We start from the raw sequence: 26,473 nt of genomic DNA, 5'->3' as shown, positions 1-26,473 counted from the left end.
TCTATCTATCTATCTATCTATCCATCCATCCATCTATCTATCTATCCATCCATCTATCTATCCATCATCTATCTGCCATCTAATAATTTCTTTTTCGCCCTCAACATTTTCTTCTTAGAACTTGTCACTATGCTTAAAGATTCAGAATACCTTGGGGACAAACTGTGTACACTCTAGCTGGCAGTCCCAGTGAGACTTCAACCCAACACCAGTATCAATCACCAGGCTGATGAGTGTTTAACTCCTTCCGGTAACTCTGGCCTTTGGCACCAAGGTGCTTATGATTAAAAAAAGGAAACCGGGACATACTTCTAATAACAGCTTTGACATTATACAGAGTGTGGAAGTTCTCATTCCATCATTTAAAATGGAGAAAAATTGGGGAAACTGAAAATTAATGATGCTCTGTCTTGGATTGAGTTCTTGGCCATAATGTGCTTACTTGTACTCAAAACCACCTGGTTCTATAGAGAACAATTCAGTGGTAATTTAGATGGATTGCTGGATTCTTAGTGTGGGTTGGGCGGGGATGGAAACTTCTTATGAGCTCATGGTTAGGGGTCCCCTCTGCTCTCAAAGGCTTAACCTATCATCGCCAGGATGCTATGGCAAGGCCTGAGACTTTGCTCTAGCTGTGGCAGGGAGGGTGGAATGTAACAGCTCTCACAGGAAGGCGAGTATTTGAAAGAGACACTCGTGACCCTCTGCTGAAATCAGATTGTGCCCTGCTTTAGATTACTCCAGAGTTTGTAAAACCACCATCTTTTTCAGACAGTTCCTTGCCACGAGAGATTCTATTTCACAAGCAGTCACTGATTTTCTTTGAGGATGAAGGATGACTCTGCACTTGATCAACACGGGAATGGCACCACCCACTGGCATAGACTGATAAAAGATTTACTATTGGGAGCACAAAGGGTGTCTGTCACCCTATAAATTTACTGAGGTGAATTGGAACTTGAAAACCATGCCCGAGAACTTACAGGACACACTAGAACAAAAAAAGGATCTGGACCTCACAGAAACATGGAGACCAGTATTGGGATGACGATGGCCCTACAGACCTGTAAACTGACCTCTGTCTCTCTCTCTCCTCTGTCTGTCTGACTGTCCCTCTCTCTTTCTCTCTCTCTGTTTTATTAATAGGCAGAGAACTCTAGACAATGCCATGGGTTTCAGCTCATCTTGGGCCACCCTGCTGTTGATGTGGCCTACTCAAACTGCTTCTTGTCCATCCTCCATTTGCCATCAGAACCTGCCACCTAGATATCATCCATCTGCCTGTATCTTCTTCTGGCCCTGGCCCCTCCCTTTTGCTTCTGTTGCTGAACTGATCTGTGCAGTCTCATTGTTAAACTTGTGACCTGCAGTGACCCGCAGTGGTCTGTCTCATTGCAGCAGCTTCTTCTTTGAAGCTTGGTGTGGCTGTGGCTTTGTTATCTCCTCAGTAAGGAGATAACTCATCGCCTTGGCTCCCCATCTTTGGCTTCTCAGATCTCTTTGAAACTTCTTGTCCTTTTAACTCTTTGTATCTATTTATAATCTACACACACACGCACACACGCACGCACGCACACACACACACACTTACTGTGTGATTATAATACGTGATCTGAGAGTTAATGCTGGTCATTGTGATAGAAATAAAAGGCACTTTGCGATTTTGTTAATATTCAATACATTCTGACATTATGGAAAGACACACCGTCATTTACCTATGTTTTTGACATAACATATTCAGGATACTCTTCCTAGGCTGCCAGACTTTTTTTTTTTTTTTTTTGAAACAGTGCACTATTAGAAATAGGAGCTTCCTCAAAAATTGAATGTTGAGAGGAGGGAAGGCCTCGGTCCCGGAAACAGTCAGAGAAGAACATTTGTCTCTGGAAAAGTATTTATAGCTTGTCTACTGATCTTGTAGAAGAGGCTGGACTGAGATGGCACTGATGGCTGCTGGGGACACAGGACATAAGGTCTATGTCTTGTACATACCTCTCCAGGTATGAGAGGACTGCTCAGTTACATATACCTCGAACCTTCTGTTTAAACTGTACCCTCATGTTCAGACTCCATCAGACTTGCAGGGGTCACTAAGTCTCTTTGTTCATCCTTCCAATGTGTCCACATTGAATAAATTTCCTTTTTTTTTTCTTCTGATTTTCACTATTACTGGGCTTACTGAGGATGGGTAGCCAAGTCTGGCTTGTTAGGGCTGCCAAGGCCAGATTGTGAGGCTGGTAGCTGGTGACAGTAAATGTGTACACAAACAAGGTCATGGTTTTGCAAAAGGACCACAGTGGGATGCACATCCCTCCTGCAGTCTTCCTGTTCAGCAAGAAGTTGAGTCCTTTGTCCTGGGGATACTGAGACTCAGTTCTGCTAATGCATAGATGCGGCTGGTCTCAGCTGTTATAATAACCCAGCTGTCAGTCAGCCCTATAACCTCTGACCCCAATGTAGATGTGTGGGTCTATTTTTACATGCAACCGGGACCAAAAAGTTAACTTCCTAAAATAACACACTCATCGCTAAGCACAGGTGATTGGCAGCATGGGCCGGAAGTACAGATGCTGATCTGAATTTGTTTGGAGAAAACCAATGTAAGCTCTCATCCCACTTGGCTGCCTCATATAGGACTTTGTTTGGTCAGAAGGTTACAGAGAATTAAAGATGAAAGTGTCAGTCCCTGCAGCTGTAAAGCCACATTAGTCACCCTTGATGGCCTGGATACGGCCGCCCCAACCCCAGGGTGTGTGGTAACCAAGCATCAAAGAGTACTGGCGAGCAACTAGGGTATGTGCTGTGGGAAAGGCTGTGCATAAGAGCTGCTGGTAGGGTTCAACAAAACATAGACTTTTATGGGTGGCAAAGCTTTTGGGGTGCCATTCATTGTCTTCAAATCCCACTCTGCTCCTATGCAAAGTGGGAAGGAATAAGTCCGTCATGAGGATTATTTAAGACAAACGTTTGAAACTTGCTTTAAAGAAATACAACGCTCAATAAATTATTATTCCTATAATTATCATTGATAGTATTTTTGCTGAGCGAATTGGTGAATCACTGTCGTTGACTTCTTCACGGCAAAGTCTTGTTAGTTTTCATTATAAAATAAGTTCTCTTAACTGTGCACTATCCTTCCATGCCCTGATGTAAGTATTTTGTGCAACGCAAGCATAGTATATGTATAGTGTGTAATATTTAAGTTATGGCAGTTACATATCCATTATCTCAAATGTTCATTACTTGCGTACATTTCCAGAATACTTGTAGTGAGAAAGCAGCGGGTGCAAGTCATTTAGCCCTAGGAATAACAGGCTAACTGATTTCTTTTTTGAGACAGGGCTTTACTATCTAGCCTTGACTGCCCTTGTGCTCATTATGTAGACCAGACTAGCCTTGAAAAGACAGAGATCCAATCTATCTTTGCCTCCTCAGTGCTGAGTACAGCACTACCATGCTTGACTGCTAACTACATTCTTAAGGAGTCTTCCAAATCTATGAAGCCATAATATGTACCCTCTCCTCATGTGTGTGTGTGTGTGTGTGTGTGTGTGTGTGTGCTGGTATGCACACCTGCGCATGGTCATTCAGAGACCAGAAGTTGATGCAATTGAGTATTTTCCCTCTGTGTGACGACATCCTAGTTTTTGAGAGAGTTTCCCACTGAATCTGGAGCTTTGCCATTTAGCCTAGGCTCACTAGACTGGAGGTTCTTTGTTCCCACCCTTTAGCACTAGAGTTACAAATGATGTTTTCATGATAATACCAGGTCTTCATACACCAGCAACAAGTGCTTTCACGTAATGATCCACCTTCTCAGTCGTTCTCACTTCCTATCCATGCTATTTGACTGACCTTCTGAAGCATCTGCTCTGATAATCCCAAATGCATCACAGCTCACTTATTTTCCTTCACTGAGGGCATTCCACACAAGGCTCTGAAATCACTGGGAAAGTAAGAGTCATGCGTGTGAGCGCTATGGCTTGAATACGGGAACTGTCTCCCAAGCATTCATGGGTTATAGGCTCCATCCCTAGTTTGGTGGTTTGAGTGATAATGGCCCCTTAAGATTATATATTTGAATACTTGGTCTCTGTTTGGTGAAACTTTTGGGGAAGGATTAGAAGGTGTGGCCTTGTTGGAGTAGGTTTGTAACTGGGAGGTTTTGAGGTTTCAAAGCTCATGTCATTGTTTTGTCCCAATTCCTGTATCAACTTGTAAACCCTCAGCTATTGCTCCAATACTCAAGCCATAGCTTTATGTTATTAAATACTTTGTGTTGTAGAATATTAGCTTAAGTTGTGTTACATTTGCTTACGCTGTGGAATATTTGTTTAATTATGCAAAGATGAATTATATTATTTTATGTTGCATTTACTGAGCTCTGTAAAACTGTGATACTTTTCATGCCCAAAACACCTGGATTGGTCTAATAAGGAGCTGAATGGCAAATAGTCAAGCAGGAGAGGGAAATAGGTAGGGCTTACAGGTAGAGAGAATAAACAGAAGGAGAAATCTGGCAAAGGGGGTGAGAAGCAAGAAAAAGAGCAGAAAAGGAGGATCCAGGGGCCAACCACCCAGCCACACAGCTATTCACAGAGTAAGGGAAGAAAGACATATAGAATAAAGAATGTAAAAAGCCCAGAGACAACATGTAATTAAAGAGAAATGGGACAATTTAAGTTAGAAAACCTGACTAGAAATAAGCCAAGCAAAGGGTAGACATTTATAAGTAGGAATAGGTGTTTATTTGGGAGCTGGGTGTGGGCCCCCAAAGAGTAGAAAACAACAACAAAAAAGCAACTACAGCTTTGTTTTACAAGTGGCCTTGGTCATGGTGTCTTGACACGGCAATGGGAAAATAACTAAAGATACTTACGATGTCGTGGAATTTAGAAGCCATTTCCTTGAGAAAGTCTTTCTGGGGCTGTGATTCTTGCATATTCCTCTCTCTTTTTGCCCCCTGAGTCAAGATGTGTTTCAATCTCCAACCCTGATTCGCTGACATTGCCAGAGGTCCAAAGAAATGCGACTTCTTAATCTTGGATCTGAATCTGCAGAACTGGGTGTCAAATAAATAATTTTTTTATTAACATGAGTTGGGGACATCAAGAACTCTGAGTAAATGAGCTCAGCTCTCTTTGTTTAACTGTGAGACTATGAACAGAGCAGAAAGCGCTAAGTAGCCGGAAAGTGACAGCCTGGAAACTCTGGTTTAGGAGTTAGGAAATCCCCACAGCTGATTTCCTTGGCCTAAAACACTGAGACTGATGGAATTTAAGCAAGGGGCCAGACGCCAATGCCACCTGCGAGTGTGACCCTGTCTACTGTCAGCAGGACAGTGATGGTCGCTTTATAAACTAATCTGGTGGAGGTAGTTTGTCATAATAGTGTTGAAGCCTATTTCCTTGAATTCTACTTTAAGTCATGACTCAGGGCTGAATCAAGGGTGAATTTGGGGGTGAATCAGGACAACACAAAACCAGAGCAAGCAATAGCAGAGATGTGCCCTGTGAGTCATGGACAAGCCACAGCTCTTCTGCCCAGGAGTTCCTATGGTTTTCAACCAATGGGCTCAACACCTGAGGCTGGGTGACTTTTCCGGAGCATCAAGTTATTAGACTCTTAACTGATGTGTGCATGAGAAAGATATGAACAGTCTCGTTTAATGTTGGTCTGGCTAAAAGTCACTTTGAAGCACAGAATCTTTTTTTGTTGTGGTTGAGAAAGGGTGAACTGCATGCTCTAATGGAGACACAGCAACAACCCCAAATTCTGCCTATTTATCATACACAGTGGACAGTAGAAGCATCATTCCTTATACCAGGGAAGCATCTGTGGAGGACAGTCTCAAGTTATCATCCTCCAGAACAAAGTGGAGGCTGGTAATTTCTGCACCAATCCTATATCCATCCTAAGACTCGGGGTCAAGTTTGCCTAGCCTGTGGTTCTGAGTCATTGTGATCCTTGATATATTCAGGTTAAGTCCAGAATCTTAGGATGACCAAAGTACAGAAAATAAGTGTCAGTAGAATGCTCAGTCGTAAATGGGGCATTTATATCACCAAGCCACCAAGAGAAGGCAGAAAGACTTTGAGAGCCAGAGAGAAACATTGTCTTCTAACATGACAGGATTTCTATACTCTTGAGTTCATAGCAGCTGTGGTTGCCCAAACAAGACCTGAACAAGTTCAAGCCAGTCACGATTTCAGCATGGAGCAGGGATACCTCAGCAGCCTCATCTCTAACTGAGGAGCTATTGACAGCCAATGGCTGCTGGAGTAGGGAGGGCCATTTCCTTCAAGGCTGTGGCCCCTGGTAGATGGACTAGGGGTCAATGGAAGCTCCCATACCCGTGAGTCCATAGTGCAAACTGGACACAGTGAATTAAAACAAAAACAGAAACAAAGAAATGACATGAAGTTTGGAGAAGGCGGGGATGTAGGAGTCAGTCTTAATCTAGGAGGACTGAGGGAGAAGAGTGGGGGTGAATATGATCAAAATACATGGTGCGGAATTCTCAAAGAAATAATGAAAACAGTTTAGCACAACACTGCTGCTGCCTCCATCCCGTCTGCTGTTTTTCCATGTCTATTGCAGGCAAGTGAAGCTCATATAACACAAAGACAAATCTTGACACGTTTTGGCGGGTATCCCTCATACGGTGATTGTCCAGAGACCCGGAGTTCCCGGGGAACTGAGAAGTGGGGAAGAGAAGATCCATTGATTACAGGGCCCAGCTGGGAGCCACATCACTGCAGGGCTGCTGTTTCTGAAGTAAGGAGAGAGAGACTGAGCTGGGAGAAAAAAAATTCTGCTTTTAAGAGATTTTCCCCCCTGACTTAAAGGTCATGCATCTGCTAGTTATAAGAATGTTCTTAACCACGCAAGTTTCAGTAAAAATCAAAATCAAATGCTGCTAAGGAAACTGGTTTTATTTTGAGCATCACCTTAGCAAATAAGGAAAATAGTAAGGCGAGGGGACGCAGTGACTTGAAGTTCTCAGTGGTGTGGTAGGCAGTGCCAGGGAAACCGCAGACTGGATTTTCTTTGCTAAAGTGTGGAAACATTTCTTTTAATCTTTTTTTCTTGTCTCAAAGATGAGGCCAGAATGGTGCTGTCAAAGCCTGATTCACACGCAATTCACTCCAACAACAACAGCTGTATCTCAAGTGCCGGAGCATGAAGAGACTGGTCCAGGCAATATGGGAATTTGGGGTGGTCTAGAAGGGAAACAATTCCCTAGCTGTTTTAATCAGTACTAGATATTTGATTTCTTCTTCCTCTTGGGGGAAGCTGGTGGGAAGCACGGAGTCTTTGAAGAGGTGGTTACAACCAGCTCATCAGAAGCAAAATGAGAGTTCTTTCTAGAATGCTCACTGTACTGGGAAAACAGACCAAGCAGGGATTCAGAAGTCAGTAAAGAAAGACAAAAAAAAGAGGGGGGGGGCTTTCTCAGCTCTCAGCTCCAGGACTGGGGGCTGGGCTGAGCAAGGCTCCTTGCTTGTTGCTTCTCAGTTCTGAGACAAACGTTGAGGTTTAGGGGGGCTGAGGCAGAGGTTCTCCAAAACATATCTACGAGATTCTAGAGAGGTGGGGGTTCTGAAAAATGCATCTGTGAGACTCAGGTGTCACGTGTACCTCCCACTCCCTTGTCACACTTTTATTCTCAGGGTTTCGGGTTGGGAAAGTAAAATGACAACAGACATCACTAAATATCTTAGCTAATGCCTGGTCAAAACTAGCACCAAGTGAAATTCAATATTTTGTTTTCTGCATTTTTTACTGGAGGTTTTAATTTGCAGCCATCAATGGTCACACAGTACCTTCGCAGTTAACCTGTGTTGTCTGGATGATTAATTGGAATTGGTGATATTTGTGCTCAACATCTGTTTTGGATTTGCAATGGGTGTCTGTGCTTACTGTGGAAAGCCTAGGGATGGCGCTGAACCCTTCAAGGTACCTCCACGAAAGGACTGATATTACCACTCCTCTTTTACAAACAAGGAAACTGAGGTCCAGGATTCCTCAGCTAATAAAGGGCAGACACAGAGATAAATCTAGGTAGCCTGATCCCAGAAGCCACACTTTCAGGACGCCTCACCAGAAATAAGGGGAAGCCAGTCTGGAGTGGGAGATTCTGACTCCTGCTGGGGATTACGTCTGGGCAATAAACCCGGAAAAGAAGAATAGAGCCTCACATTGATTAATGGAATTAAATCGAAGACCCAGACATTGAGTCCACACAACTACAGACACCTGGACACCTGATGTTAGCCGAAGAAGCCAAGAACAAAAGAGAAAAGACACGGTCTTCAGCAATTCTGCCACATGCAGCCACCAGGTTTGACCTGCGCCATTAGTGTTAGCTATCCCTCCCAATTTGCTCCTGCACCCTTCCCTCCCATGCCCCCCTATTTAATTCTTTTATTCTAGTTTCTCCTTTATCTCTCCATGACACTACTTCCCCTTCCTTGGATGATGCTCTCTTCCCCACTGGTTTCCTACTAGGTACCTAACCTCCATGGCTAATCAGATTGAAGCATACATATCGAAATATTAATCTATATCTATTATCACATATAAGAGAAAACATAATAATTTTCTTTGGGGGTTTGGTTACTTCACTCGAGATGATTTCTTTTCTAGCTTCATTCACTTATCTGAAAACTAGTTTAATTTATCTTAATAGCTGAGTCATATCCCATTATGTAAATGTACCTCATTTTCATTTTTCATTCATCAGTTGATTGACATCTAGGCTGCTTCCAATTTCTGGCTACTTATGAATAGTGCAGCAATGAACATGGATGAGAAAGTTGTACTATGTTGAGTCCTTTGAGTATATACTCAAGAGTGGTATAAATGAATCTTGAGATAGATTTTTAACTTTTTGAGGAATTTCCACACTGGTATCCACATTGGCTGTACCAGTTTCTAGTCTCACCAACAATAAATAAATATTCCCATTTCCCTACATCCTCACCAACACATTCTGTCGTTTGCTTTATTGCTCTGGCCATTCTGGTTGGGGTAAATTGAAATCTCAAAGTAGTTTTAATTTGCATTTCCATGATGGCTAAAGATGCTGAATATTTCTTTAACTCAGTCATTATGTTTCATCTTTTGAGAACTCTCTGCTTAGTTCTGTACCCCATTTTCCTGTTAGCTCATTTGTTTTCTTTCTTTCTTTCTTTCTTTCTTTCTTTCTTTCTTTCTTTCTTTCTTTTTTCTTTTCTTTCTTTTTTTTTTTTTTTTTTATTTTTCTAGACAGGGTTTCTCCGTAGCTTTTTGGAGCCTGTCCTGGAACTAGCTCTTCTAGACCAGGCTGGCCTCGAACTCACAGAGATCCGCCTCTCTCTGCCTCCAGAGTGCTGCTCATTTGTTTTCTTGATGTCCATTTTTTTAAGTTCTGTATATATTCTAGATACTAACCATCTCTCACATGTATAATTGGTAAAGATCTTTTCCCATTATGTAGGCTGCCACTTTTCCTGAATGATGCCATATAAGAAGCCTTTTGTTTTCAAGAGGTCCCATTTTAATTGTTGCTCCTAGGACCTGTGATACTGGTCTTCTATTCAGAAAGTCCTTTCCTGTGTCATGAGTTCAAGGCTATTCTCCACTTTCTCTTCTATCATATTGAGCATATTAAACCTTTTGTTGAAGTCCTTGATGCATTTGGAACTGAGTTTTGGGCATGGTGACTTAATACCATTCAGTCCTCATCAGAGAAGTTTCTTCTTGCACAGATGAAGATTAACACAATGGCTCACAACTGGAAAATGTTCAGAGAAGGAGGCTTTGGAGCACTAAGTCCCAAATGGTATGTCCTCATCAAACTCTTCCTCTCAAGACTTAAGTGTCTGTATAGAAGAGAAGGCAGGAAGATTGTAAGAGACAGAGGTGATGGAGGACACCAAGGAAACAGTGTCTTCCTGACCCAACAGAAGTGAGGCTCTTAAGAACTCACAGAGACCGTAGCAGCACACACAAGACCCAGACAGGTTGAAGTCAGATGGGGTTTTACACTGAAAGGAGGAAGTGGACATGGTCTCACCCCCAACCAAGAAGTTATCTGCAGTTGGTAGCTACTGCATAGGGTTTTATCCAATGGAATGTCACAGGGTGTGGGTGGGGGTCACTTTGATCAGCCACAATCCAGGGTAAGTACCATCTATGCCCTGGAGTAGTCTGCTAAGACAAAATTGACTCAATGGTGTTTTTGTGTACTTTTTTGTTTTGTTTGGGGATTTATTTTTTGTCTCATTGATATTTTGCCTGTTTGTTTTAAATTTTGTTTTTGTGGGTTTTTTGTTGTTGTTGTTGTTGCTTCTTGCTTCTTTTGTTTTTGTTTCTTTGAGAGAGAGAGAGCGAGAGAGCAAGAAAGCATCACAAAGTTGCGTGGGTAGGGGAGTGGGGGAGGAAAAAAATTCTCAAATACATTTTATGAAAAAAAATTTAATAAAAAAATAAATGAGTCTCCATTGGCTGGCAAAGACAGGGGATATATCAGAAAAGGTGTTCAGAGATGGGTCAAGGGTAGAACAGAAGTCATGTTTTCTCCTGGACCATGGCTTCCATTCACCCCTTCAATTCTCCTTTCACTCATGGGGAGAGCATGTTTCTGTCAGGAGCTCCTTTCTTCCTCCCATCACTCATGGCTAGTGTGTGTTCCTGCAGGACCTTTAACGTGAAGAGAGAGAGGAGAGGAAGTCCTTGGTCAGTTGTTGTGATAGCCACCTCAGAATAGGGGAATGTTTCATTGTCTCAGAGCAGAGATAGATAGACACAGGTACTCAGTTCACTTTCTCCCTTTTAAATGTCTTATTCATCTAGGATCCCAGTTTATGACATAATGCCGCCCACTTTAGATATGTCTTCCTTTCTTGGTTAAACCTCGTTGGAAATACTCTTAACAGGTAAACCTACGGGTGTGACTTCTAGGTGATTATAATTCCAGACAATTTGTGGATAGAGATTAGCCATCAGAAGCCCACCCTTTGTCAGTCCCCTTACCCCACTGGTGACAGACAGTCTTTAATAGTTCAAATACTATTCAAAAGTCTAATAGCTTGAATCTCTTCAGAAACTTAAGAAAATCTCTTAACTCTAGGCAGTTGAGAAATAGGTTTATAATTCAAGTATACAATGGCACAGGTTAAACAATCCATTACAAAAGGGAGTAATGGAGACATTGGCAAGGAAGATCAGATAACATAATACCAAACCCAGCAGGGTTCAGACGCCAAACCCCACAACTCCACTTTTATCATCTGGGGCTCATGGTGTCTCAGAGCAGAGAGAGATGGACACAGGTTCTCCATCTCAACAGGCTTAGTTAGTGCTGGCTCGATAGCTCTTGGCACATGTGGCCTCTTTCTTGGCCCAACTCCACTCTGGGACTACAGATTTCCTTGACAAACAACCCACGTTTCTGGTATCTATCTCTAATATACTCAAGGCTCTATTGTCAAAGATTCACAGACAGCCTGCTAGACAGGCCACGAAGGGAACTTGACTCTACCACACACTGAGTGAGCAGTGTACACAATTTCTACCAAAGTGTCACTGTTTCCAGCTGTTTTCAATGAATAGAAGTAAAAAAAGTATGTTGGTTTCATTACTGTGTCTATCTATCTATCTATCTATCTATCTATCTATCTATCTATCTATCTATCATTTATCTATCTATCTCTCTATCCATCTATCTATCTATCTATCTATCTATCTATCTATCTATCTATCTATCTTTATCATCATCATCTATCATAATCACAAAATCATGAGTCGTGTGTAACCTTGACACTTTCCTTATTTCTAGTTCATTTTTCCAATAGTCATAAGCCTTCACTTTAGTATCTACAATATATTTAATGCTTTTGTTCAAACCTCGTATACAAGTAAAAAGTTTTAGAATTGCAAAACCATATGCTTATGAAAATCACATTTATATGCTAGAGTATAATATGAACTGTTTGTTTTAAGCCATAGTACTTATTAAAAACAGTCTTAGTCAGTTACTTAGATCAGTTTTCCCTTCATTACTGTCCTCTTTATGGGTTTACATTAATTACTTTTTCTCATTGCTGTAACCAAATAGCTGACAAAGCAACTGAAAGGAAGAACACTTAATTTGGCTCACAGTTTCGGAAGATACAGTCTGCCATGGCAGGGAAGGCAAGGCAGCTGGGATGTCATCTTCAACGCCCGCCTCAAAAGCCAGCATCACCAGCTGGGGACCAGGTGCTGAAACACAGGAACTTGTGTTGGAGATACATTTCATGTTTAAGCCACTACATGTCCATGAAGATATTCATGGACAACATGCACAGTCTGTCTTCCATGTCCCCATCCTGATCAGTTTTAGTTTTTAATGATGCAGAGTTCTATGCCAAGTGCACAGCCTTGTGCGTATCTTACCAAATGTCAATTTTGTTCTATTAGTCCTTATGTTCCCTACCCTGTCCCCTTGTAGACAATCCCACCCTCATCCTTTAATGCCAGTAAGCACTTATCTGCTTCCTAGCCTTGTATATTTAATGCACTATAAAAAGTCAGCCATAAACTTTCATATTGGCTCATTTTACTTTACAAAATGCATTAAAGATCAACAATGTTGATCATTATTTGATTGTTTTTTTTTTTTTTTAATAAAGGACATTCCTTTGAGTGCAGATGTCACGATCTAACGTATCCCATCAGTGGTGAAGACCTACTGCAGCATTTCTCATTTGGGGATGATGATAAAAAATAAATATAAGCCGGCGGTGGTGGCACACACCTTTAATCCCAGCATTCGGGAGGCAGAGGCAGGCGGGTCTCTGGGAGTTCGAGACCAGCCTGGTCTACAAGAGCTAGTTCCAGGACAGGCACCAAAGCTACAGAGAAACCCTGTCTCGAAAAACTAAAAAAATAAATAAATATAAAAGATTTTTAATTATTTTTCTTCATAAATTTTTAAATTATTCTTCCTCAGATCTGTTTCAACTTTGGAAATGGAAGTTATGAGTAGCAGCATAGCCTGAAAACACATAAAGTTAAATAAATGAAAAATACATCTCTGAGTCACTTTCAATATTCTAAAAGCGTGACTAGTTGTATGATACAATAAACATCAAGATGAAAACTGAATATTTGTGCTGGGAAGGCCATGTACAATGGAAGTAGACATAAAAGCAGCCCACGGGGTTGATAATGCTCTGTCTGATGACCTGAGTGGCCACAGAAGTTATTAGTTTTTTAGTAAAAGTTTTAGAAGATAAACTTCATCTTTACTTCTGTGTGCATGCATGCTTGTGTACATGCATGTGTGTATGTGTGCATGCATGCACATGTGTGTGTGTGTATGCACCTGTGTGTATGTGTGTGTGCCAGAAGAGGGCACAGGACAGATACCTCACTGACCTGGAGTTGCCAGTGTTTTGAACTGTCTGACCCAACTCTGGTCCTCTGTACAAGCTCCAAGTGCTCTGAACCCCTGAGCCCTCTCTCCACCCACCCATTGTCCTTCATACACCCCGGCCATGTTTAGTATCACAGAAAGTTGAATAAATACAACAAAATGAAACTAAAGCCACAAGCCTTAAGAAGTCAATTTAAAAAAGATTCATGGGAAATATTTCCTCCTTTTACATATCTATTGCTTTACTTTAAATATTCATATATTATTTTGTTCTCGGAGAACACAAATGTTTAAGAACATTGGGCTTGCTGCCCCGAGATTCACACATTTGAGTGACTATCTCGAATACGTAAAGAGCTCCTGAAAGACTCTTTCCTTTGTGTCAAGAAGTTGGTTAGTGGCCAACTGAGGTCAACTGAGGCACAGATGGGGCTGGATCATCTGGAAAATGTCTAGGGTGTCACACACATTGGGTTTACGCTGCTCTGGAATCTCAGGTACTGCCAAGAAACATGGTGTTTTCTTTCCCCCCATGTGAGAGAAAACAGTAAATCCTGCCTTGCAAGATCAGTTTAGGGCTCATGAGTCACATTTGTAACACCCACAAGCTGCTGGTGCTCCTTGCTCACTGCTTTTGGACCACTGACCCCTTGCTTTTTTCCCTACAGAAGATCTAACTCATGGCTTTTCAATAGGAGGCTTTCCCTGGTAATGTTTTCCCTCCTGGTTGTCCCTGCGTTTTAAAACACGGATCCCTCAATTGATATGGAATCCTGCTGTGACGGCTGCTTTTATGTCAACATGACAAAGCCAGAGTCATCAGAGAGAAGGAGACTTCAATAGAGAAAATAACTCCATAAGACTGGACTGTGGGCAAGTCTGGAGGGCATTTTCTCTATTAGTGATTGATGGGGGAAGTCCAGCCCATTGAGGGTGGTGCCATTCCTGAGCTGGTGGTCCTGGGTTCTATGAGAAAGCAGATTGAGCAAGCCATGAGAAAGCCAGTAAGCAGCACTCCCCCGTGGCCTCTGCATCAGCTCCTGTCTCCAGGTTCCTGCCCTGTTTAAATTCCTGTCCTAACTTCCTTCAATGATGGACTATGATGTGGGAGTGTAAGCCTAATAAACCCTTTCCTCCCCGACTTGCTTTTGGTCATGGTGTTTGATCACAGCAAAAGTAGCCCTAACTAAGATATTGTGCCAGGATCCTTGCGGTATTGCTGTGAAATACCTGACTAAATTGTTTTGGGGAGGCTTGTGGAAGGACTATAAAACTTTGGGCTAAAAAAGCCAGTGAGTATTAAAAGCTTGGTGAGTTGTTCTGTGGGAATTTGGAAGGTAAGAATGTGGAGAGAAATGCAGGCAATGGAGGCCTGGCTTGATGAGTTCCAGGGGCAAATTTGAGAGTGACTCTAAGTTTCTATTGGGGCTGATGAATATTCTGAGTTAAGAACAGTGGTTCTGGTTAGATGTGGCTTAAGAACTAGCTGTGATTAACAAGATGTCTAAAGTGCAAAAGTGAAACCTTAGCTTTGCTGGAACAATTGATGCTGGTCAGCTGGAGCCGAGAAATTAGTGGTGATCGAGAAGACACCAGCATCCTTGAGGCAGAATCTTCTGGGAAGCATTTCCTGAGTCAGCTTGAAGCAGCCAACGTTGTTTCTTATGCAGGCAGCAAACTTGGTCCAATAAGAAGTCAACTGAGGCGATCCTGGGTTTGAAAGCATGAAGGGGCTGTGGAGAGCAGCTAAGACTTGGCACTGTGTAGCAGGATTGGAGCTCCAGAAGAGCCTGGGAGAAGCTGTTGGTGAAAGTGAAGCCCAGATTGTAGCAGAATACACCCATATTTTGAGATGTCCATATCATGGGATAACCACCAAGTAACAGTGGAGCTAGCTGGAGCTGGAAGATAAGTTTAGAAGGTGGAGCTGGAGAAGTGGCCCAAGCCCTTTGGAGAATCCCACACGATGGTGAGTGGATCCCAGTCACTAGACATTGAGATATTTACACTGTTAAGTAAAAGAGTTGTTTTACTTTCTTCAGATCGTGACTGTGTCCTGGTTCTTTCTTCTTAAAATAGGAATGTACCTGGCTTATTTTTTGCATTCATAGGAGCCCACAGTTGATCACTGGTAATTTTAAAAGAAACATAGGATTTGAAGAGAGACTGAGGCTTTTAAGTGTTTGGATTTGTAAGAGCGTGGGACATTGTAAGTTTCTAAAATGTTTTATATCTGAGGTTTATATTAATGTGTGATCTTGGCGATCAACAAGAAAGGAAAGGTGGTGGCTTAACGGTGATGTTTGTGTGTCCAATTGGCAGCTGTGCTGGCTACTGTGATGTCAACTTGACACAAGTTACAGTCATCTGAAAGGAAGGAACCTCAATTAGGAAAATGTCCCCATTAAAAGGGGTTGAGGCAAGGCTGTAGGGAATTTTCCTAGCTAGTGATCAGTGTGGCAGGGCTAAGCCCATTGCAGGTAGTGGTCCTGGTTCTATGAGAAAGCAGACTGAATAAGTCATGTGGAACAAACCAGCAAACAGCATCCTTCAGTAGCTTCTGCATCAGCAGGATCCTGCCATGTTTGAGTTCCTTTCCTGACTTCCTTCAGTAATGAAATGTGTAAGCTAAATAAATTCTCTCCTCCTGAACTTGCTTTTGGTCATGGTGCTCTATCACAGCAATAGAAACCCAAACTAAGACAGCAGGCTAAAGCAGTGTCCGAGCTACTCTCTGTTACATCCTGCAGCACATTTAGTGGTAGCCAATATGTCCTTATTCACATTTTGGGGTTACTATCTGCTGCCTAGCTCAGCTCACTTCAGTTTGGTCATCCTGCCACTTAGCATAAAAGTGGCCCGTCAATATTTTTACAAGGCATGTTAAAAAAAATAGTGATCATAAAGCACAGCATCCATTCTATGCTCTATGGAAATACGCCTGTAGCGCCCGTGCCACTACAGGTCAGCACGAGAGCTGGGAACTGGGCCTGGAGACTTAAAACACACACGGTCAGAGAGAGACACGGACACGGGTCATCCTTGATACAAGAATGTCAACTTTATTGTGCTCCAGGGAAACTTATATAGGGATCCTTAGCCATGCCCAGCTCTCAGGATTTTTCAGCTGCAGGCCTCAGCAGAACCTATTCTCCTGCCTTTGAAGTCTCATGCTCAGAGCAGCTGCAGGCATGGGTGTTTTGCTCAGTTCACTCCAGCAGGCGAAGGGTCTGAGGCAAGCAAAGAAAGTCAAGGGGCCAGGGATCTGCAGCTCCCACCAAGTGATCATCTTTTGAAAAAATTATTGAGAATATTTCTTTATACTGACTGTTTTCCATAAGATGCCTTAGAAAGGGACAGGCATTTTTCACATTTAAAATTTAATCTTTAATTATGTGTATGTTTGTCTGTGTGCATGTGTGTATGTGTATGTGAGTGCAGAAGCTGTGGAAGCCAGAAGAAAACACTGGATTCCTTAGGGCGGGGGTTATTGGTGGTCGTGAGCTGCCTGAATTGGGGTGTGTGTGTGGAGAATGACTGAACTTGGGGTCTCCGCAAGAGTAGCAAGCACTGTGAACACTGAGTCATGCTCCAGCCTCCACGTCTACATTCTTTAGGAAGAATTTTTAATAATAATAATACCTTTTTTGGTTGGGAGCTGAAACTTTTTCAGGGAAAGTTGAGATTTTTCAGGAAAACACTTGAAATGCTGTACTTTGAGGCAGTTAGTCTATGATTGAGTTTGTGGATAGACCTCACGAGACAGAAAGAGTCAGGGAGGTGTTCTGCTCTCGAATGTACTAAGGAGTGATATTTTGGGAGGATGAGAGGGACAGACATAGGTTCAGGAAGCAGAATTCCCATCTGGGATTGAGTACAGCAGAAACGAGATAGGACACGTACAAAGCCCTGAACGTAGGCTTTGAGCCACCACCAGTACGCTACTTAGCAAGATCTGAGTCAAGAAACAGGAAGAAGCGACGTGGGAAGGCCCAATGCAGCTGAATACAGGTTTAGAGCTCAGTAGTGCCTGTGGGCTAGACGGAAAGATCTGAGCATTTCAGTCTCCAGTGGCAGTGGGAGTGAGGGACTCGCTGGGGTCTCCAGAGGGTGTGTGTTAGTGGAGGGGGTATAACAGTGAAATCTTCAGCCACAACAGCAGCGTGAAGGGGCATAAAGGGAGAGGGGACTGAGAAGAGAGCCAAGTTGCAGAGAATCAAAATGAGCCTCCCAGACACCAGAGGAAGAGGGTGTGGTGGTTGACACCAGATGCCAAAGAGCAGGTGGCAAGTGCTCAGGCTGGAAACCCATCCTCCGGCTGCCAATCTGTGGTCACCACTAACCTTTGAGAGGCATGGCGTCAGAGGTGTCAGTGATCCGACGAGACAGAGCTTAGAAAGCAGTGGGCTGGGTAGAAAAATGGCAAGAAATAATTAGCATTCATCTGTGGGAAGGTATGGGACCCAGTGTTGTTCTGTGGTGTCTTCTACCAAGCACTGTGCATAAACTGGCATTTCCTATTACCTTGGGGTGCACTAAGGCGTGCCTTAAAGAAAAATAGACACACCAGGGTCCCTGTACCACAGTAGCATTTAAATCAAAATTTCCGCCCTTATTCTGGTGCCCAATACCATTACTTTCAAGTTTTTTTTTCTTTGTTTCCCAAGGATCTGCCGTTTCAAGCTGTTTGAATACTTTCCCCAGAAACCAAAGATGGAAGTTCTCTTGTTCCTTCTTCACATGAAAAATACATTTCAGGCCAATTTCCCTCTAGAAAAAAAAAGTCAACACTTCAAAAGTCAGATGGACAGAATTGTGTTTTGAAATATAACTAACAAAAAATTGTTACTATTTATTATTTTTTTTACTATTTTTTAATTATTACTGTCCTTGGTTCCTTTCAAAATTCTAGATCCTCAAAACACAATTTTTATTACAGTGTACCCTTTCAGTGGCTGAATGTATTTTTAGAAGAGTCTTTACCTAAAGGTTTAGAAACTGTCTTATGTTTGAAGACTATGGCACTTTCTTGCCTAAGTATTCCATGAATTGAGATTTTGCATTATGTATGTATGTATCTGTCTGTCTGTATGTCTATCTACCTACCTATATCACACAGTATAGTTTATGTTTGCAAAGGAGCCTGACCTTGTGATCCCTGTGGGGTAGAGAGACAATTCTAATTTTACTTGCAGAAAGCCTGTTTCCTTTGATGTAATATGCTTGAGAAATTTCATTCAGAATTTCCAGGTTCTCGCCCATGGCTTCTGCTAAGCCCAGCACTCTAGCAGGACATCTTTATCCACAGCTTCAAAAGGTGCCCTGTCTGAAGGAGAATTAGGTAGGAACAGAAGCTGACAGAAGCGGCCAGGCTAAGCTGGTTGTGTGATGTTGGCGGGTGTGAAACTGGGGCTTTCAGGTTGTTTATAGTAAGGGCGATGTGGGTGGGCAAGGCTTCCTCCAGCCACGCCTCCTCCAGCCAGCAATTCTGAGCAGCCTGCAACACCCTGGTCACCTGGGCTTATTTCATAGCTGTGCCAGCTCTCTCTCTCTCTCTCTCTCTCTCTCTCTCTCTCTCTCTCTCTCTCTCTCTCTCTCTCTCTCTCTCTCTCTCCTATATAAGATGAAGCCATAGGCCACACCTAAGAAGATGCCTACTTGTGACCCCCCCATCACACCCTCCCCTCCCCCGTAGCCAGAGAGTGTTTACTGAGAGCGGCAGCAGCTTGTTCGGGAACCTGCAGCTGTGCACTTCCGACGAGTGACCACGATGTTTGCGGGTGTGCTGACTCACTCAAGCACTTCAGAGAGCTGCTGGGCTGTGGGTGGGAGAGTGTGCTGTGGCTGATTTTCCAGCATGCTACAGCAGGGCGAGGGATGGAAGTGGCAAGTGAGGAAGTCAGAACACGATTACCATTACCGTGCTGTTCAGAGTAAAACAGTCATTTCCTTTCCACGTCTCTCGTTGTGATACCTCAGTGATCATTTTCTGGATGGGGCAGAATTTCAGGAACACTGCCAGATGCATAGTTGTATTAGCTGAGTTCTTAAGCAATGGCCTAGGTGTTTTTCTAAATGTTGTTCATGAATTATTCGCGCCTTTGTCACCTTCTGAGGCATCTGTTGACATCTATTAGCATGTCTGTATTTTAACCAGGGGCAGCTGAAGCTTGGGGACAGAAATAAATAGCTTGAAGATAATGCATGGAACAGGGTAGGATGGAAATCTATGTTCTTAACCCTCGGTTGCTTTCATGCCATTTAAATAAAGCTAAATGAGATCTATTTGATGCTTAGTCTAGCCTCGGTACCACTTTCTGATAAAACAGAAGATGAAAGTCTGCCCGTTTAATAAAATATACACTAGCTTGTAATTGAATTAGGACTCTGAAGAAAGGGTTGAGTTATCTCCCACTGTACTAGATACTGACTGTATTCCTACAAACAGTACCTGCTCAAGGACCTCTTGGTCCAACAGGCAGAAGGCAGAGATGTTTGAGTAGTTGCTGCCTGGGCTGCGACTGGCTTAAGACCCAAGGACTCTTCAGAGCAGAGCCTAAGAGGGAGTGCTGGGGCCACTAAGAAATCACTGGTTAAGAGGGAGGTAACTGCGGATGAGTGTGTTGGAATTACTTCAGCCATTAATCCACCCTCTGTGAAGCCTTTACCAGCCGAGTCTCTGGGCACTTTTCCCCCTTGGACCTGATGTCCTTACACAACCTGAAGGCAGTTAGGGACCAAAGGTCCATATCCCAAGTGTCACCCCCACGATTTCAGAATAGAGCTACTGTCTTGTTACCACTTCACTTTTGTAACTGCCTGAAATATTAACTGTCCTACCTTGGTCCCAACTGTTAGAAATTGTTACCTTCTGCGTGACTGTTCTTCCAGCAACCAGAGGGCTCCTGGTGAGTTGTCCCATTGCCACCTTCCTGGTCTACCCTCTTCCCAAGTATCATCCTTGAACTTCAAGGCTGTTCTCTGACCAAACCTGTCACCTCGGGGGGGGGGGGGGGGGGGGAGGGGCACATTCATCCTAAAGCCCTGCTGCTTCCAGAAAAGTGTTCCGGAGTAAACTTAAGTCACCACTGCTCCTATTGTCAGTTTTCTCTGGCCTTAAAATCACCACTTTGGGTCCCATTTGGTTTCGACTAGGCACAGACCAGTTTCTCTCCTGACAACCAACTTCTAGGAAGGATTCAAGCCCTTAGTGGCTTTAACGTCCTTTTACATTAGCAGAGTAGGGATAAAACCCTGCCTAATCTTGTAGAAATAGAGGCTGAGTCTCCAACTCTCCCAGCTTGTCAGGGGACTCAAAGCAGATAGCTCTTCTGCTAAGTAAAACTCAGAGTAGGCTCTGCTTGCTCTCCTGACCGCATGGTACCCAGCCCTATCGCGGTCTCTCTCTGTGGGTCTGAGGTAGGAGGTAATGAACTATGCAAGCCCTGCTTCCTCCCATCCCAGCTTCTATAAAGAGCTCAAAATTCCATCCACCCACGTTACCAGGAGGGTCAAATGTGGTGCAAGTAAAACAGATTAGACAAGATGGTATCTAGGTTACTTTTCCTGTTGCCGGGTTGCAATCTCTCGACCAGAAGAACTGAAGGAAGGGTGAGTTGGTTTACATTTCCAGGTATGTAAATCATGGCAGCAGAAGCCTTGGTCATGTGGCCTCTGTTGTCGAGAAGCAGATAGTAATAAATGCTAGTGCCAGCTAGCTCTCTCCTTTTCATTCAGTCTGGGATCCCAACCCATGAAATGGTGTTGCCTGCTTTTAGGGCGGGTCTTTCCACTTCAGTTAACCTCATATGAATAATCCCTCATGGCCATCAAGGCGATTCTAGATCCTCTCAACTTGACAATCAACACTGGCAGATGGGAAACCAGCCTTCGGTCTCTCTGAAATATGATTGACGGTCCGTACTTCCACACTGTCCACCTGTGAGGCTTTGTATGGCACACAGACTCCTGCAGTGAAGAGGGTGACATGTGGAAGGTCCTCAGTAAACGTGGGGTGAATTCGACAAGGCTGAGCATGGGGAAAGGGTGGGTGCTTGCTAGCTTTCCACTGTGTTATATCAGAGCCTTTTCCCAAAGCAAAGGGACTGTCTACCACAAGGCTAGAAAACAGAAGTGGCTTGCTCTTCTAAATGTGGCTCTCTCCTTCATCCGTTTCAAAGTGGAAATTGATCAAAGCAGATAGAGTACTGGCTGTGGATTTCTGAGACCTGCATCTGAATACGTCCTTGACTTCTGATACTAGACAAGTGATACACCCCCTGGGGCCCAGTGTCTTCATCTGGGAACGCATAGAAAAACCTGTGGAACCAAAGAAAGCAAGCATATATGCCGGAATGAAAAACGATCATAAAAACTGATTTGTTATTAAGTTTCCTTCTGCTTCAGGACTTCCAACTTTATTGTGTTTTGCAACAACTTGTTTCAGAAAGAATGAAATGAAGACTCTGTCTCTTTTCCTGTCCTCCACGCCATGTTAGCTAAGCTGGTGTACTGTGACAGTGTGAACTGGGACAGTGTGAATGACAGTGTGTTCTGTGACAGTGTGAACAGGGACAGTGTGTCCTAGGACAGTGTGAACGACCATCTACTCACCCCAGATAGGGAGCCTATGACAGAGCACACCACAGATGGTACCAAAGTTCAACTTGGTGAGCCAATGGTTTTATTTGGGTCACTGGAATATGGGCTATTTACAGGAACAGAAATCATTCCAAGACAGCTGAGTCTCCAAACACCAGTGTGAGCGGCAACTCTTAAAAACTGGGATTCTGGAGCTCACTGCACAACTTACTGGCAATTCAGCAGGTGGGAGAGTATCATTTCCAGACAGTGCGGATGGTCTGATTTCCCTCCAGGCAGCTTAGCTGGTCTGGGTGTCATTTCCAGACAGTGCGGATGTTCTGATTTCCCTCCAGGCAGCTTAGCTGGTCTGGGTGTCATTTCCAGACAGTGCGGATGGTCTGATTTCCCTCCAGGCAGCTTAGCTGGTCTGGGTGTCCTTTCCAGACAGTGTGGATGGTCTGATTTCCCTCCAGGCAGCTTAGCTGCTCTGGGTGTCTTCTCCACAGCTTGGCTGATCTCTGCTGCTTCCAGACTCCTGGAAAAGACTTGAGTGTGCCCCCTTATACGCAGAAAGAAGTCATGTTGGTACCACTAGGCCTTCAAGACTAGAGTCAAGGCCTCTGAATTACCCTGCTAGAATCTTCAGCCTCTTAGTGACAGATTCCTGTGGTCAGTTCTATCTTCCCATTCTATGGTTATGGCAGTATGTGCAGACAGACACTGTGAATAAACTCTTGCAGCCATTAAATACTGAATAAACAGCTAGAGACTTGATTTTAATCTCACCTAAGTTTACAAACCACACGGTGGAGTCATAATTGTCTTTCAAAAACGCTAATCTGCTTTCTAGTTAGGAATTTATGGTAATGTAACATGCTGAGTGCTTAGAATTAAAAAAAAAATGAAAACATAACTCAATGATTTTAGGTTTCAATACTACTTAAAAGAATGATTCTGTTTTCTACTTGGAGGAATTATGAAGCTTGTTTGTAAGTGCAATTTCTCAGTGCATTTAACATTATCAGTGAGAAAAAGTGTACCTGGTAATCATAGTCCATTCTTTTCTCTTTTCTTACTCAGTGGGTTTTACTTTATTGAAAGAAGAGCTGGAGGAGATATTAACAGATTGAGAAAATGCCCGGAGCATCAGAGAACAGTGAGCAAAGATTTTACGTGGAACTGCACAGGCTTCTTAAAATGGAAGTCAAATCAGACACACTTAAATTAAGTAATTAAATTTGTTATTGTACATAATAGTTTAATATTTTACATTGGCATTTTAGGGAGAAATAGTTAAAATAATGCATGGTATTTTTTTTTTTAAAAAAAAACTAGTGATGGTTAGTGTATTCAGGGAAAAAGATGAATAAAATGATAAATATCTGCCTGACAGCCCTCGACATGGCTGGGCAGGCATACCAAGGCCTGGGTGAGCAGAAGACAGCCACAGCCTCCCTGCTCCCATCCCCAGCGCTCGGGGGCCAGGGCGGGTGAGTGCCACTAGGTGGACAGGTATGTGGGGAAGAAGTGGGAGAGAAGGGGAGGTGGAGTGGTTCCTGCACTGTGGGGAGAAGAAGAGCTGAAGATGCGGTGGGAGTGAGGAACAGGCCGAGAGACCTATCCTGCCACCTGGGGCCTTGTGATGTCCTAGCTGGTGCTGTGGCTGAGAACCATGTCTGGATCCATGGCTGGGGTCCGTGTTGATGTCCCTGAGTTGTGTTACCACTGGGGGTTATGGGAGAGCTGGGCACAGTGGCCTGGGCACTGGAGAGCTGGTCCCACCCCTCATCTGCCTCCTAAGTGGGTAAGCTGCCCTCCCCCAGGAAAACTTGCCCGGCTGGTGTGAGAGCTGGCCCCAACCCTTGATGGCCCTGGGAGAACTTCCCCCTCTTCCCACAAGCCCACTGAAAAGGAAGAGCTGGCTCTGAACATGGGAAAGTTGGCTCCACACCTTACCATGTGCGCAGGAGATGCGGCTCCAATGGCATGTGCACAAGAGAACTGGCCTGACCCTCATCTGAGGGGCCAACTCCAGTGGAGGCCTGGACAGACCAACTCAACTGCCACCCAGGCCCACCCCAACATCTAGCCCACTCATGACCTGCTGGAGCTCATGAAGAAACTGGTCCTGAGGAACTAAATCTGCAGGATCTCTGTGACAGGCTGGGGGTGGTGGCGGCAGCAGCAGCAGAACGGCATCTGAGAGGAGTTTCGGTGAGGGTCCAGTATTGATGGTACAGAAGAAGCCAGAGGCCTTGAGCCAGACTGGCAACTCGTTACAATAAACATTTGCAAGTAAAGCTGTTTGGGTGAGACACATCTCAGTTCCTCTGCCACTGCAAGTGAAAGGCGGGTGAGGGTGGGCATGGGAGGACTGGGACATGAATGGGATTGGGGAGCATGATGGGAAATTCCCAAAGAATCAGTAAAAGAATTGTGCTGACTAACTAAAAGAATAAAGACCAACATATAGATGTCAATTACATTTCCTAGGCCATCTATTCTACTTTCCTTCCCTGTAGTGCAGAGTTTTAATTTCTGAGTTTTGCTTTATATGCACTTCTTTTCTAAGACTTAATTTGTAAATGCATAGTAAACAAGAGAGGGCTTTTTCCATTTCATTGTTTCATAGCCTAAAGTTTTAGTTTATCATGGAAGAAAATGGGACTACTGGGGACTCACTCCCACTGAGGTAACTTTCAGATGTAGAAGTTTGATGAATTAAGTTCACTGCTAAATGGCAGAAACCAGTCTGGTTCAGACAGCTGATCCAGCATTTTTGCTGACGTAACTCAGCTGAACACTATGCTGCCGGTGTATACATCCAGTGGTCAGAAACAGGAAAGAGCTAATTCAGAGCTTGCTCCCTGTGTCAGGCAACCCTACATAAACACCTCGCAGCATACCCCCATGTGCCTACCAACAGACCCTAGTGTTGCCCTATAACAAGACTGCACACCCATGTCATTTCTGTGTTTTTGTTTATGCACCTCTAAAGTGCAGGTTTTGGGGGTGGCTTCCCTGTGGGAGCATCTTCACCCCTGTCTTTTGGAGAACCTTTGCTAGATCAGCCATTTATTGTAAGATGTTTGTGATGACTGATGAAGAAAATGTCTTTCACTGTGAGAATTTCTCATTGTTTCCCTCCACATCACCAACCACTTCCTTGCATTATTGTCCACAAGTCTTTCTTCCTCTCCTTCTGCTCCCCCCTTGGAGTTTTCTTGAAGTCTGCTATTGCCTGGTGTGCCCTGACCCACAGTCTCCCTCCTAGCAGTTTGCTGAAGCAAGCAGGAGTGACATCTTGGTCAGCCACACTCCTGCCAGAGTATGGAGCAACATAGGCCCTTACTTTTCTGCTCTTTCTTTAGCTCCTGGAAGGATTTCAGGCCCTTTCAGTAACAAGGCTCCCTCTTGTTCATACAGTTTTCTTGCTTCTCTCCTCCCTGGTTCTCTGTCTTTACCTCATCTTTCCCTTAGGAGCTGCTTTGCACTGAACACAGTCAATCCCCCGAGGAATATTTCCCGTCTCTGAGTCAGGAATATCACCAGTCCTGTGTTCATTTCTGAAATCAATTGATATGGGCCAGTGTTTGGTATGACCCAGAGCTTTCTGCTTTACAGGAGCTGAAATCCAGCTGTTTACTACATCCTTGCAGAGAAACGTGAACTGGAAATCATTGAGTCAGGCAGATGGTGAGAACCGGACGCCACTTCCTTCTTGTGGGCTTGGTTTCTGTAGAAGGATCCTGATAACTAGCACAGAAGCAAATATTTGTCAGAGTGGGTGGCGATGGTAAAAATCCGAGAATACGGTCAGCTACTAGAGAGACACCCATGACAAAATCTACATGAGCAAGAGGCCCCTGAACAAAGGCCGAGTGAACTGGTGAGGGGCTCTCTGGAGAAGAAAATCTGGGAAGATCTGAGGGAACAGCAAAGTCTCCAAGTTGGAGTGTACTTCTGATGTCTGAAGACAAGTAGAGGGCCAGCATCGCTGTAAGGCAACAATAAGGCCTGTAAGAGGCATGTGGCCCCAAGGCCTCTAGAAACACTGTAGCTGGGGAAACAAGGTTCAGAAACACAAGAATGAAAAGTTAATTATTCTTCTGGTAAGGTTCTATTGCTGAAGACAACACTTGCTTATGTCATTGAACATAGAGAAGTCACACTGGTAGCTAACTAAAATCTCCATCTAGACTAACTAGGATTCATGATGCTGGAAGATACTCCACACGCTGCTGGAAGAGAAAGGTAGTCATCAGTTGCATCAACTGACCTGTGACGGTTACCAGCCTGCAAGATACATTAGTGCCATAGTGCCACAAATGTTACGGGAGTAACCAACCACTTTTTAAAAAAAATGGACTTGAAGTCCATTCCATGAGATGGAACTCACACCCGACACTGCTAAAGTGACTGAGAATAGAGAGGTCATGAGTCGTAGGGGAATGCTTACTACTACTGTGCTTCTAAGGAAACATA

This window comes from Chionomys nivalis, chromosome 25, assembly GCF_950005125.1.
Source record: "Chionomys nivalis chromosome 25, mChiNiv1.1, whole genome shotgun sequence".
NCBI classification, from domain to species: Eukaryota; Metazoa; Chordata; class Mammalia; order Rodentia; family Cricetidae; genus Chionomys; species Chionomys nivalis.
The sequence above is the reverse complement of the archived record's forward strand: the minus strand, read 5'-3'. Positions refer to the sequence as shown.